We start from the raw sequence: 16269 nt of genomic DNA on the forward strand, positions 1-16269 counted from the left end.
CAACTCGTCCATTCCCTTATATATATATATATATATATATATATATATATATATATATATATATATATAGAGGGAAAATACTGATTATAATTACATTAAACACGTCCTACACATTGTAGTGTTATATCGACTCATCAAGTTTCACTACAATCCGTGTCTGTTTGTTCAAGTTATGGTGTGGACAACTCGAACTCGTGCAAATACTGTGTGCAGGGATTGAGAAGACGACCAGACAGATGGACGCTTATCTTTACCACCTATTATCCCGATTATTTAGGGGGTACTGGTGTGTGTGTGTGTGTGTGTGTGTGAGTGTGTGTGTGTTCTATGGCGACGAACAAGTGGCGACGGACGAGTGGCGACGGGGACAGGCAGAGATGACAGCCGGGAGTCTCTGGTCACAACTCTGCACATGGGCGCCATCGATAAGATGGTCGTTTATGCACTGGGATCTAGGCAGCAGTGCAATCCGGTCCTGTCTATGCGACTGAGTAGCCCTCTCGAGGACCCACTCTGCTCACCCCACATGGGGAGGGGCTAGAAAAGGTACCATAAACATAGCCTGCCGAAAGAACCATCCTTATGCGGTCGAAAACACAATCACAATCACAGCCTCTTATGATCGCTGCATGAAATGTCAGGACCCTTCTGAATACTGTACTGGCACAAATGAGCATCTTAAAAGAAGAACTGCCCTTGTGGGAAAAGATCTGGCTAGGTATGACATCGACATAGCAGCCATTAGTAAGTCCCGGCTCTCAGACGAGGGTCGACTCACAGAGCAGGGGTCTGGCTATACCTTCTTCTGGAAGGGTAAGCCTGCTGCTGAGAGAAACTGAATTTATCGGGGTTGGCTTTGCCATCCGCCAATGCATCCTAATTGAAATGCCTGTTGAGATCAACGCGCGCCTTATGACGCTCCAAGTCCCACTGAATCACTCACGTCATACATTCTTCATCAGTGTACACGCCCCAACATTGGATGCAGAGGATGACATCAAGGAGGCCTTTTACGCGGACCTTGACAATGCAAATCTCTATCCCCAGAGAAGATAAGGTTGTGCTCCTAGGTGACTTTAATGCAAGAGTTGGCAGGGATGCTGACATTTGGTAGGTATCATAGGGAGAAATGGACTAGGCAAGTTTAATCCCAAAGGCCTACTCCTCCTCAGCAAGTGTGCTGCACACAACCTCACAATTACCAAAACCTTGTTTAGGCAAGCCGACAAGTTCAAGGGTTCGTGGCAACACCCACAATCCAAACACTGGCATGTCATCGACTACATTATTGTCGGAGAAAGATATCGCCAAGTTGTCCTCATCACCTGAACCATGCATGGCTCAAACAACTGCAACACTGATCATCTGCTCGTCAGAGTCAAGCTCTCGCTTCACATCGCACCAAAACGGCAAAGGCTTTATCGCTAAGCGTCTGGAGGATCAAGTGGTAGCACATGCGTCAGAGAGCAGCTCGAACATGGGCTGATAAAACAACCCGACAACAAACAACCCAAATCCCAGTGCCGAATGGGGTATTCTCGACACTGTCGTGACAAAAACCTGCCGTGAGACCCTCGAACAGATCGAAAGAATACATCTGGACTGGTTTGATGAAAATGACCCGGAAATCAATGTACCCATCAATGATTAACGTGCTGCTTTAACTGACTGGCAGAACAACCCACAGTCCTGAGCCAAAGCTGATACCTTCTGCAAGTAGAAAGCGGTTGTCCAGCACGAACTTTGCAATCTAAAGAACGACTGGCTTAAAAATAAAGTATGTGAAATGTAAAAACTTACAGATCAACACAAGTTGCGTGAATTTTTAAGTTCCACTGAAACAATTTATGGGCCACTCATTCATGGCGCAGCCCCCCTCAGCTCATCCGACGGTAACTCCTTAATTAGAGACGAAGAAGGCATTTTCCAGCGCTCAAAAGAGCACTACCATTCACTGTTCAACCGAAAGACCGATGTGGATGTCCTGACTACCCAGCAGGTCCCTCAGCTATCTCTGATTCCCATCAAACAGATGAAAAATAACAAGGCCTCAGTGCCTGATGGAATCCCAACCGAGGTGCATAAAGCAGGAGTGACCTCTGCTTACCAGCCATCTCCATTTTCTCCTGGAGAATATATGGGAAAAGGGGGGAATCCTCCAAGCCCTTAAAGACGCCTCCATCGTCAATATTTATATAAGAACAAGGGAGACCAGTCAGTCTATGGCAATTACAGCGGGATCTCGCTGCAGTCTGTAGTTGGCAAAATTATCGCCTCAGTCATCCCAAATAGACTTCTTCCTGAGACAGAAAACTTCCTTCCAGAATCTCAATGTGGCTTTAGACCATCATGTGGTAACACTGACATGATCTTTTGCTGCCTGCCAGATACAGGAAAAGTGCAGAGAACAGCGTCGTGACCTGTACATGGCCTTCATCGACCTAACGAAGGCCTTTGATTTGGTCAAAACAGAGAAGCCTTCTGGCAGACCCTCGGCCTTTTTGGCAGCCCAACGAAATTTATCGGAATTGTGAGGCAACTCTACGATGGCACGAATGACAGTGTCGTACACAATGGTACCAAGTCTGAGTTTTTCCCCATTCAAACGGGGGTAAACAAGGATGTGTACTGGCACCAACTCTCTTTTCCAATTTCTTGGCTGCCTTCATACTCGTGCCAGCGCTAATTTAGCTGGGGGGAGTGGACATGGAGTACCGGATGTAGGTCTTTTCAACATCAGACGCCTCCAGGCAGGAACAAAGGTGTCAGCAGCTTCCATTTCTTAGCTTCACTATGCAGACGACCTCATCCTTGTCACTCACACTGAACGAGGCCAACTGGAGATCCTGAACATCCAAGCAGATGCATATGCACACATCGGCCTTGAGGTGAATGTACGTAAGAGTCAGATTCTCATTCAGCCTGCCTCCGGTTCAGCGACACCTCCACCATCCATTCAACTTAACGGTACTACCCTCTCTATTGTTACCCACTTTCGGTATCTCGGCTCCCACCTGTCCACTACCGCGAACATCGATGAAGAGATTCAGCATCGGATGAGATGCGCTTCTCAAGCCTTTGGTAGACTCCGGAAGCGTGTCTTCAGCTGTAGGAAGCTTAAATTATCTACAAAGCTACACGTATATAGAGCAGTGCTCCTCCCCACCCTGCTATATGGCTGCGAGACATGGATCACAAACAGGAGGCACATCAAGACACTTGAAATCTTTCACCAACGTAGACTACGTTCTATCCTCCGAGTTCGCTGGGAAGACAAGTGAACAAATGCCAGTATTCTTGCTGACACCAACTGTAGAAGCATTGAGGCTACCATTATCCATGAACAACTATGCTGGACTGGTCATGTTACCCGGTTTGACCACAATAAACTGCCAAAGAAGCTACTTTAAAGTCACCTAACGAATAGTAAACGTAACGCTGGTTGGCAAGTGAATAGATATAAGGGTAGTCTTTAGACAAACCTGAAAAAGTGTCGAATCGACCTCCTCACCTGGGAGACAATTACTCCACACCGTAACGCTTGGAGGATCACCTCACAATGTGTCAATATTTTCGAGTTAGCCCAACTGCATAACCAGGCAGACAAGCGCCAACGCCCGGAAGATGCTGCCGCCGCCCTACGCACACTAGATATAGCCCACCCCACATGTGCAACTTCTGTGATCGACCCTGCCGGTCCCGTATCGGCTTCTTTAGTCACCTCAGAACCTTCCAACCTAGGTGACATCCTTAATAACTAATTTCATTGTATCATAGCTGGATGATCGCCTTACTCGATTCCGAGTGACAGCAAAGTATTAGTTGTAGTAGTCTGTGCGTGTGTTTACTCCCGCCTATCTTGCCAAGGAGGATGCAAAAATGGCTGGCGCGTGTAAACTCAACATTGTCCACACGCTGAGTCGAACAAATATCGAGGAATCTTAACCAAACTTGGCGTGTTGGTGTATCACAACAAGATCTAGGAAGAGCTCGATAATCAATGAGGTCCGTCTTTAATGTCCAGAGTTAAGGTCCCTTGCATGGTGCTGCAACACAGCGGGGGATTTAGCAGCCTTTAATGACGAACTTCTGGAAACGAGATTACTTATATTGACTAATTTAATGCCTGGTAGTGTAGTGGCGTCGTAACCGGTCGGTTATTGACAATAAACTCACATAATACTAGAGAGAAATTTAATGTTTTTAAATCTGCGGTATAAAAGAGCAATTAAAATTTCTCACAATTAACCTGATTTTAGTGCAAAGAACAAAACAATTAGCATTTTTATGAACATAACATTCGATGAATTATCATGGTCTTAAAATATAGTTAAAATATAGCGTTTTTACCATTAAAATACTATGTATAAGGAAACTGAATTTCTTGTAATTTCATGTGTACGGTGTTGCCTCCGATAGTGTTGTCCCCGAAGTGAAGTCGCTACTGGAGATAGTCTATTAGTGGGGATAGTGTATTAGTGGGGATAGTCTATGTTGTAATCATAGTCGTGGTTGTCATATTCATGGTCGAGGTTATTATAATCATGGTCGTGGTTGTTATAATCATGGTCGTGGTTGTTATAATCATAGTCGCGGTTGTTATAATCATGGACCTGGTTGTTATAATCATGGTCGTGATTGTTATAATCATGGACCTGGTTGTTATACTCATGGTCGTGGTTGTTATAATCATGGACCTGGTTGTTATAATCATGGTCGTGGTTGTTATAATCATGGTCGTGGTTGTAATATTTATGGTCGTGCTTGTTATAATCATAGTCGTGGTTATGATCATAGTCGTGGTTGTTATAATCATGGTCGTGGTTGTTATAATCATGGTCGTGGTTGTTATAATCATGGTCGTGGTTGTTATAATCATGGTCGTGGTTGTTATAATCATGGTCGTGATTGTTATAATCATGGTCATGGTTGTTATGATTATAGTCGTGGTTGTTATGATCATAGTCGTGATTGTTATAATCATGGGCGTGGTTGATATAATCATAGTCATGGTTGTTATAATCATGGTCGTGGTTGTTATGATCATGGTTGTGGTTGTTATAATCATGGTCATTGTTATGATCGTGGTCGTGGTTGTTATAATCATGGTCGTGGTTGTTATAATCATGGTCGTGGTTGTTATAATCATAGTCGTGGTTGCCATAATCATAGTCGTGGTTATTATATTCATAGTCGTGGTTGTTATGATCATTGTCGTGGTTGTTATAATCATGGGCGTGGTTGTTATAATCATGGTCGTGATTGTTATAATCATGGTCGTGATTGTTATAATCATGGTTGTGGTTGATATAATCAGAGTCGTGGTTGTTATAATCATAGTCGTGGTTGTTGTAATCATGATCCTGGTTGTTATAATCATGGTCCTGGTTGTTATAACCTTGGTCGTGATTGTTATAATCATGGTCGTGGTCGTGATACTTACAGTATCTAATATACTCTAAGAAGGAATAGAATAAAGGTTAGAATAATTAATTAAAGAAATATTTGCCATAAGGACAGGTTAAAATCATACAAAAAAATTATTATGAATCACCGATGATCATTCCGAGATAAATTATATTATGAAGAGAAGTGACCTTGATTCTGGTTATATTAGTAACCATCTGCTTAAGTCATCACCTATGTTAAGTCATCATAGTTATCATCTACGTTACTCAGTTTTAGGCCCATCTCACATGACTGACCGACCATCGATGTTCTTTCCGCGCGGGTGTGTTAGTTTTCAATGCGTCTTATAATTTACGCTGGTGGATGTAAGACCTCCTACTCTCAATTTGGCGTTATTCTTATTTATAAATGCCTTCTAATCTGTTTCAAGTCTATCCGTCCTGTATATTGCCATCCCAACTGTCTGTTCGTCTGCGTGGTGTTTGAATGTAAGCCCGTCTGTACTCTTTGTGTCGTCAAATCTGTCTGTCTTATCCGTTGTTGGCATGTGTCTGCCTGTTTGTCTAATGTGAACCAGTCAGTCAGCTGTCTGTCTGTCATGTTAGTTGCCATATTGTCTATTTGTGCATGTATGAATCTGTCTATTTTTGTCAACCTCCTGTCTGTTTCACTGTCTATATTCACCCTGTGTCTATTGTAGTCATCTTCTCCATGCATTCCTGTTATTATCTTTTTATCTCTTCTCCTTTTCCATGAGCCACAGGAATAAGTATACACTGTAGCTGTAAGGTCGTCTGGTAACGTTGAAACTGCGCATCCAGACGCATGATGAAACTCAGCTCCCCCCACCTGTTATCTCTAACTATTTTCTGTTTCCCCTTCTTTATTCTTCTATTTACTCATCTTCCTTCCTTTACTAATCCAAACAACATTAAAAAAAGTAGGCTAAGAAAAAAAGTGGGGGGAGGAGGAGGAGGGAGCCGTACGATAACTGCAATCGTGGGCTGACAGCATACAGCGAATGAGGGTGCGCCAAGTCCGTAGACTTGCATCGTTTTCCAGCGTAAATAAAATGGTTATGTAATGGCTTCTTAAAGAAACCGTCGATATGGGACCAGGTTTGTTCCACTCTACGAATTTTTTGCGATTTTTCAACCAAGTTTGATGAAAAACGATTGTGCCGTTTCTGCTGCCCAGAAAAGACACACACACGCCTAGTCCTATAGTATATTAGATACACTGTTAGAGGAGAGAATTGTATTTATGGAGACAGTGTATTAGTGGAGACAGTCTGTGAGTGTATACAGTGTATTAGTGGAGATAGTGTATTAGTGGAGATACACTATTATTGGAGATACACTATTAGTGGAGATGCACTAAAGTGAGACAGTCTATTAAAGGAGATACACTATAATTGGAGTGGTATTTGTGGAGGCAGTGTATTAGTGGAGATACACATATAGTGAAGACATTGTATAAGTGGAGAAAGTCTATTTACTGGAGACAGTGTATTGGTGGAGATACACTATAAGTGGAGACAGTCTATTAGTGGAGACACACTATAAATGAAGATAGTGTATTTGTGGAGGCAGTGTATTAGTGGAGATACACTATTAGTGGAGATACACTATTAGTGGAGACATTGTATTAGTGGAGATAGTCTATTAGTGGAGACTGTATTAGTGGAGATACACTATAAGTGGAGACAGTCTATTAGTGGAGACACACTATAAATGAAGATAGTGTATTTGTGGAGGCAGTGTATTAGTGGAGATACACTATTAGTGGAGATACACTATTAGTGGAGACATTGTATTAGTGGAGATAGTCTATTAGTGGAGACATTGTAATAGTGGAGATACACTATTAGTGGAGACAGTGTATTAGTGGAGATACACTATTAGTGGAGATACACAATTAGTGGAGACAGTGTATTAGTGGAGATACACTATTATTGGAGATACACTATTAGTGGAGACAGTGTATTAGTGGAGATACACTATTAGTGGAGATACACAATTAGTGGAGACAGTGTATTAGTGGAGATACACTATTATTGGAGATTCACTATTAATGGAGATTCACTATAAGTGGCGATTCACTATTAATGGAGACAGTGTATTTGTGGAGATACACTATTATTGGACAAAGTATATTAGTGGAGATAGTGTATCAGTGGAGGTTACACTATTAGTGGAGATACACTATTAGTGGAGATTCACTATAAGTGGCGATTCACTATTAGTGGAGACAGTGTATTTGTGGAGTGGAGATACACTATTAGTGGAGATACACTATTAGTGGAGATTCACTATTAGTGGAGACAGTGTATTAGTGGAGATACACTATTAGTGGAGATACACTATTAGTGGAGATTCACTATTAGTGGAGACAGTGTATTAGTGGAGATACACTATTAGTGGAGATACACTATTAGTGGAGATTCACTATTAGTGGAGACAGTGTATTATTGGAGATACACTATTAGTGGAGATGCACTATTAGTGGAGATTCACTATTAGTGGAGACAGTGTATTATTGGAGATACACTATTAGTGGAGATGCACTATTAGTGGAGATTCACTATTAGTGGAGACAGTGTATAATGGATACATTGTATTAGTGGATATAGTGTATTAGTGGAGGAAACACTATTAGTGGAGATGCACTGAAAGTGGAGACAGCCTATTAGCGGAGATACACTATAAATGGAGAGAGTGTATTTGTGGAGACAGTGTATTTGTGGAGATACACTATTAGTGGACAAAGTATATTAGTGGAGATAGTGTATTAGTGGAGGTTACACTATTAGTGGAGATACACTATTAGTGGAGATTCACTATTAGTGGAGACAGTGTATTAGTGGAGATACACTATTAGTGAGATACACTATTAGTGGAGATTCACTATTAGTGGAGACAGTGTATTATTAGAGATACACTATTAGTGAGATACACTATTATTGGAGATACACTATTAGTGGAGACAGTGTATAATGGATACATTGTATTAGTGGATATAGTGTATTAGTGGAGGAAACACTATTAGTGGAGATGCGCTGAAAGTGGAGACAGCCTATTAGCGGAGATACACTATAAATGGAGAGAGTGTATTTGTGGAGGCAGTGTATTAGTGGAGATACACTATTAGTGGAGATACACTATAAATGGAGAGAGTGTATTTGTGGAGGCAGTGCATTAGTGGAGATAGTCTATTGGTGGAGATAGTCAATTAGTGGAGACAGTGTGTTAGTGGAGATACACTATTAGTGGAGATAGTCTATTAGTGGAGACATACTATAAATGGAGATAGTGTATTTGTGGAGGCAGTGTATTAGTGGAGATACACTATTAGTGGAGATAGTCAATTAGTGGAGACAGTGTGTTAGTGGAGATACACTATTAGTGGAAATACACTATTAGTGGAGACAGTGTATTAGTGGAGATACACTATTAGTGGAGATACACTATTAGTGGAGACAGTGTATTAGTGAAGAGAGTGTATATGTGGAGATACACTATTTGTGGAGACAGTGTATTAGTGGAGATACACTATTAGTGGAGATACACTATTAGTGGAGACAGGGTATTAGTGGAGATACACTATTAGTGGAGATACACTATTAATGGAGACAGTGTATAATGGATACAGTGAATTAGTGGAGATAGTGTATTAGTGGAGATTCACTATTAGTGGAGACAGTTTATTAGTGGAGATACACTATTATTGGAGATTCACTATTAATGGAGATAGTGTATAATGGATACAGTGTATTAGTGGAGATAGTGTATTAGTGGAGATTCACTATTAGTGGAGACAGTTTATTAGTGGAGATACACTATTATTGGAGATTCACTATTAATGGAGACAGTGTATAATGGATACAGTGTATTAATGGAGATAGTGTATTACTGGAGGTTACGCTGTTATTGGAGACACACTATTAGTGGAGACAGTGTATTAGTGGAGATACACTATTAGCGGAGATAGTGTATTTGTGGAGACAGTGTAATACTGGAGATTGTGTATGAGTGGATACAGTGTATTAGTGGAGATAGTGTATTAGTGGAGATACACTATTCGTGGAGATTCATTATTAGTGGAGATACACTATTAGTGGAGATACACTATAAGTGGAGATAGTGTATTTGTGGAGACAGTGTATTAGTGGAGAGAGTCTATGAGTGGAGACAGTGTATTAGTGGAGATACACTATAAGTGAAGACAGTCTATTAGTGGAGATACACTATAAGTGGAGATAGTGTATTTGTGGAGACAGTATATTAGTGGAGAGAGTCTTTGAGTGGTGACAGTGTATTAGTGGAGATACACTATAAGTGAAGACAGTCTATTAGTGGAGATACACTATAAGTGGAGATAGTGTATTTTTGGAGACAGTGTATTAGTGGAGAGAGTCTATGAGTGGAGACAGTGTATTAGTGGAGATACACTATAAGTGAAGACAGTCTATTAGTGGAGATACACTATTAGTGGTGATAGTGTATTTGTGGAGACAGTGTATTAGTGGATAGAGTCTATGAGTTTAGACAGTGTATTAGTGGAGATACACTATTAATGGAGACAGTGTATTAGTGGAGAGAGTCTATGAGTTTAGACAGTGTATTAGTGGAGATACACTATTAGTGGAGACAGTGTATTAGTGGAGATAGTCTATTGTGGAGACTGTGTATTAGTGGAGATACACTATTACTGGAGATACACTATTAGTGGAGATACCCTATTAGTGGAGACAGTTTTTTAGTGAAGAGAGTGTATTAGTGGAGATACACTATTATTGCAGATACACTATTAGTGGAGACAGTGTATTAGTGGAGATACACTATTAGTGGAGACAGTGTATTAGTGGAGACAGTGTATTAGTGGAGATTCACTATTAGTGGACAAAGTATATTAGTGAAGATAGTGTATCAGTGGACGTTACACTATTATTAGAGATACACTATTAGTGGAGATACACTATTAGTGGAGATACACTATTATTGGAGATACACTATTAGCGGAGATACACTATTAGTGGAGATACACTATTATTGGAGATACACTATTAGTGGAGACAGTTTATTAGTGGAGATACACTATTAGTGGAGACTGTATAAGTGGAGATACACTATTAGTGGAGAAAGTGTATTAGTGGAGACTGTATTAGTGGAGATACACTATTAGTGAAGAAAGTGTATTAGTGGAGATAGTGTATTAGTGGAGGTTACACTATTAATGGAGATACACTATTAGTGGAAATTCACTATTAGTGGAAATTCACTATTAGTGGAGACAGTGTATTAGTGGAGACAGTGTATTAGTGGAGATACACTATTAGTGGAGACAGTGTATTAGTGGAGACAGTGTATTAGTGGAGATTCACTATTAGTGGAGATAAACTATGAGTGGAGATAGTGTATTTGTGGAGACAGTGTATTAGTGGAGATAATCTATGAGTAGAAACAGTGTTTTAGTGGAGATAGTCTAAGAGTGGATACAATGGATTAGTGGAGACAGGGTATTATTGGAGATACACTATAGTGTAGACAGGCTATTTGTTGAAATACTCTATAAATGGAGATAGTGTATTTGTGGAGGCAGTGTATTAGTGAAGATAGTCTATTAGAGGAGATAGTTTATTCGTAAAGATAGTGTATTAGTGGAGATAGTGTATTAGAGGAGATAGTGTATTAGTGGAGATACACTATTAGTGGAGATACACTATTACTGGAGGTAGTGTATTTGTGGAATCAGTGTATTAGTGGAGATAGTCTGTGAGTGGATACAGTGTATTAGTGGAGATAGCGTATTAGTGGAGATACACTATTATTGGAGATACACTATTAGTGGAGATGCACTATAAGTAGATCCAGTCTATAAGTGGAGATACACTATAAGTGGAGATAGTGTATTTGTGGAGACAGTGTATTAGTGGAGAGAGCCTATGAGTGGAGACAGTGTATTAGTGGAGATAGTGTATTAGTGGAGATATTGTAATAGTGGTAATAGTGTATTAGTGGAAATAGGGTATTAATGGAGATAGTGTATTAGTGGAGATAGTCTATTAATAAGTAGAATTAGAACGTTAATTATAGTGAGTTATTATGTCTAAGTGAACAACGTTTCCACTATCCAGCAGTATGATAAACCATTGATTACTTTTGCTATTCTCCAAGCACAGTGAAGCTGTCTCATTCTTTATCAGGTAAATCCAAGCACAAGAAAACTGTGATAACCCGCGTAATGATTCTCTTGTGACAAACTGTACATGAAACGACGTATCATTAAGTTAACACAGTGTACCCCAGTGTGTGTGTGTGTGTGTGTGTGTGTGTGTGTGTGTCTGTGTGTGTTTTACATCTTACTGGCGGCCGTAAACCACTAGTAAACCTCTTAACTCCGTGTTAAGGAGGTGAGATAAGGAGGTGAGAGGAGGGGACGGAGGATATGGGGGAGGAAGTGAAGGGAAGGGGGAGGGGAGAAGAGGAGGGAGGAAAATAAGGAGGAGAGAGGATGAAGAACCTAGAAAGGAGATGAAGAGGGGAGGAAAGAGCCTTTGGAGCAGTTGAGGGAGGGTGACATAGGAAGGAGGGAAGAAGGGGAGGAAGGAAGTTGGAAGGAGGGAGGGAGGAAGTAGGAAGGAGGAGAGGGAGGAAGTAGGAAGGAGGAGAGGGAGGAAGTAGGAAGTAGGAAAGGGAGGAAGTACGAAGGAGGGAAGGAAGGAAGTAGGAAGAAGGGGAGGGAGGAAGTAAGATGGAGGGGAGGGACGTCCTAGTCGTAAGAGGTGAGAGAAGTAGCGGCCGTTCACCTTACGTAAATCAGTCTCTCTCTCTCTCTCTCTCTCTCTCTCTCTCTCTCTCTCTCTCTCTCTCAAAATCTTGTCTAAATTTTTCTTCCTCTGCATTTTTAACATTAGCATTCTCCTTCTCTCCCTCCTCTTTCTCTTCTTCTTCCTTTATGTCCTTCCCTTGACCCAGTCTCCCTTACTTCCCCTCCTCCTCCTCCTCTTCTTATCGATCTTCCTCTTTTATACCATCTACACGTATCACTTCACCTTCTCCACTTATCACTCTACCTTCCCCACTTATCACTTCAACCTTCTTCAATTATCACTCTACCTTCTCTACTTATCATTCTACCTTCTTCACTTATCACTTCACCTTCTCCACTTATCACATCTACCTTCTCCACAAATCACTTCACGTTTTCCACTTATTACTTCACCTTCTTCACTTATCACTTCACCTTCTCCACTTATCACTCTACCTTCTCCACTTATCACTCTACCTTCTCCACTTATCACTTCATTTTCTCTACTTCACCTTCCTCACTTTCACTTCACCTTCTTTTACTTATGACTTCACCTTCTCCACTTATTACTCCTACCTTCTCCTTATCACTTCACCTTCTTCATATCACTTCACCTTCTCCACTCATCACTTCACCTTCTCCACCCATGCTCTACATTCTCCACTTATCACTCCTACCATCTCCACTTATCACTTCACCTTCTTTACTTATGACTTCACCTTCTCCACTTATTACTCTACCTTCTCCACTTATCACTTCACCTTCTTCACTTATCACTTCACCTTCTCCACTCATCACTTCACCTTCTCCACTTATCACTCTACCTTCTAAACTTATCACTCTACCTTCTCCACTTATCACTTCACCTTCTTCACTTATCACTCTATCTTCTTCACTTATCACTCTGCCTTGTCCACTTATCACTCTACCTTCTCCACTTAACACTCTACCTTCTCCACTTATCATTCTACCTTCTCCATTTATTACTCTATCTTCGCCACTTATCACTTCACCTTCTCCACTTATCACTCTACCTTCTCCACTTATGACTCTACCATCTCCACTTATCATTTCACCTTCTCCACTTATCACTTCATCTTCTTCACTTATCACTCTACCTTCTCCACTTATCACTTCACCTTCTCCACTTATCATTTCACCTTTTTTACTTATCACTTCACCTTCTCCACTTATCAATCTACCTTTTCAACTTATCACTTCACCTTCTTCACTCACTTCACCTTCTCCACTTATCACTTCACCTTCTCCACTTATCACTTCACCTTCTCCACTTATCACTTTACCTTCTCCACTTATCACTCTACCTTTTCCACTTATCACTTCACCTTCTCCACTTATCACTTCACCTTCTCCACTTATTACTCTACCTTCTCCACTTATCACTCTACCTTCTCCACTTCTCACTTCACCTTCTCCACTTATCACTCTCCCTTCTTCACTTATCACTTCACCTTCTCCACTTATCACTCTACGTTATCCACTTATCACTTCACCTTCTTCATTTATCACTTCACCTTCTTCACTTATCACTTCACCTTCTCCACTTATCACTCTACCTTCTCCACTTATCACTCTACCTTCTCCACTTATCACTCTACCTTCTCCACTTATCCCTCTACCTTCTCCACTTATCACTTCACCTTCTTCACTTTTCACTTCACCTTCTCCATTTATCTCTCTACCTTCTCCACTTATCACTCTACCTTCTCCACTTATCACTCTACCTTCTCCACTTATCACTTCACCTTCTCCACTTATCACTTCACCTTCTTCACTTATCACTTCACCTTCTCCATTTATAACTTCACCTTCTCCACTTATCACTCTACCTTCTCCACTTATCACTTCACTTTCTCCACTTATCACTTCACCTTATTCACTTATCACTTCACCTTCTCCACATATCACTTCACCTTCTTCACTTATCACTTCACCTTCTCCACTTATCACTTCACCTTCTCCACTTATCTCTACTATCACATCTCCTTCTCACTATCACTTATCATTCCTTATTCTTCATATCACTTACATTTCTCCTTACTCATCTACCTTCTCAGTTATCAGTTCATTTTCACTTATCACTTCACCTTCTCCCACTTATCCTCTACCTTCTTCCATTATCTCTACCTTCTCCCTTATCCTCTACCTTCTCAACTTATCCTTCATCTTCTTCACTTATCACTTCACTTTTCACTTATCCTCTACCTTCTTCACTTATCCTCTACCTTGTCCACTTATCCTCTGCCTTCTCACATCACTCTACCTTCTCCACTTATCACTTACCTTCTCCCTTTCTTTTCACCTTCTCCACTTATCACTCTACCTTCTCCCTTATCCTCTACCTTCTAACTTATGAGTTCACCTTCTCCATTTATCCTTCACCTTCTCCCTTATCCTCTACCTTCTCCCTTATCACTTCACCTTCTCCACTTATCCTTACCTTCTTCACTTATACTTCCCTTCTCACTTACTCACTCTACCTTCTCCAGTTATGTTCACTTACTTATCACTTCACCTTCTCCACTTATCACTCTACCTTCTTCAATTATCACTCTACCTTCTCCACTTATCACTTCCTTCTCAACTTATCACTTCATCTTCTTCACTCATCACTTCACCTTCTTCACTTATCACTCTACCTTCTTCACTTATCACTCTACCTTGTCCACTTATCACTCTACCTTCTCCACTTATCACTATACCTTCTCCACTTATCACTTCACCTTCTCCACTTATCTTTTCACCTTCTCCACTTATCACTGTACCATCTCCACTTATCACTCTACCTTCTAAACTTATCAGTTCACCTTCTTCACTTATCACTTCACCTTCTCCACTTATTTCTTCATATTCTCCACCAATCACTCTACCTTCTTCATTATCACTCTACCTTCTCCACTTATCACTATACCTTCTCCACTTATACTTACCATCTCCTTATCACTCTACCTTCTAAACTTATCAGTTCACCTTCTCCCTTATCACTTCACCCTCTTCATTTTCACTCTACCTTCTCACTTATCACTCTACCTTCTCCTTATCCTTCACCTTCTTCACTTGTCATTCTACCTTCTCCCTTATCATCACCTTCTTCCTTATCTTCTCCTTCTCCTTACCTACTTCACCTTCTTCCTTTTCACTTCACCTTCTCCACTTATCACTTCACCTTCTCCACTTATCACTCTACCTTTTCACTTATCCTTCACCTTTTCACTTATCTTCACCTTCTTCATATCCTCTACCTTCTCCACTTATCCTCTACCTTCTCCCCTATCACTTCACCTTCTCCACTTATCCTATACCTTCTTCCTTATCCTTCACCTTCTCCACTTATCACTCTACCTTCTCCCTTCACTCTACCTTCTCCACTTATCACTCTACCTCCACTTATCATTTCACCTTTTTCACTTATCCTTAACCTTCTCCCTTATCAATCTACCTTCTCCACTTATCACTCACCTTCTTCCTTATCACTTCACCTTCTCCACTTATCCTCTACCTTCGCCATATCACTCTACCTTCTCCCTTATCACTCCACTTTCCACTTATCACTTCACCTTCTCACTCATCTCTACCTTCTCCACTTATCACTTCACCTTTTCCACTTATCAATCTACCTTTTCACACCTTTACCTTCTCCATATCCTTCACCTTCTCCCACTTATCCTTCACCTTCTCCACTTATCACTTCCCTCTCCACTTATCACATTGCCTTCTCTGCTATCCTCTACTCCACTTATATTACCTTCTTCACTTATCACTTCACCTTCTCACTTATCACTACCTTTTCCCATATCCTCTACCTTCTCCATTATCCTCACTTCTCCCACTTATCATCACCTTCTCCACTTATCACTTCACCTTCTCCACTTATCACTCTACCTTATCCTTATCCTCTACCTTCTCCACTTATCACTCTACCTTCTCCACTTATCCTCTACCTTCTCCACTTATCCTTCACCTTCTCCTTATCACTTCACCTTCTCCACTTATCCTCTACCTTTTCCCTTATCCTCTACCTTCTCCCTT

At 40.9% G+C, this 16269-nt stretch overlaps 1 protein-coding gene across 1 annotated transcript in view; it reads left to right on the forward strand.

Moving 5' to 3' along the window:
- LOC121880321 overlaps positions 1–16269 on the forward strand; it is a gene marked incomplete in the record, with an annotated part of 159381 nt that overhangs the window by 91250 nt on the left and 51862 nt on the right.

Source organism: Homarus americanus, unplaced genomic scaffold (assembly GCF_018991925.1).
Source record: "Homarus americanus isolate GMGI-L3 unplaced genomic scaffold, GMGI_Hamer_2.0 scaffold20930, whole genome shotgun sequence".
Classification (NCBI taxonomy): Eukaryota; Metazoa; Arthropoda; class Malacostraca; order Decapoda; family Nephropidae; genus Homarus; species Homarus americanus.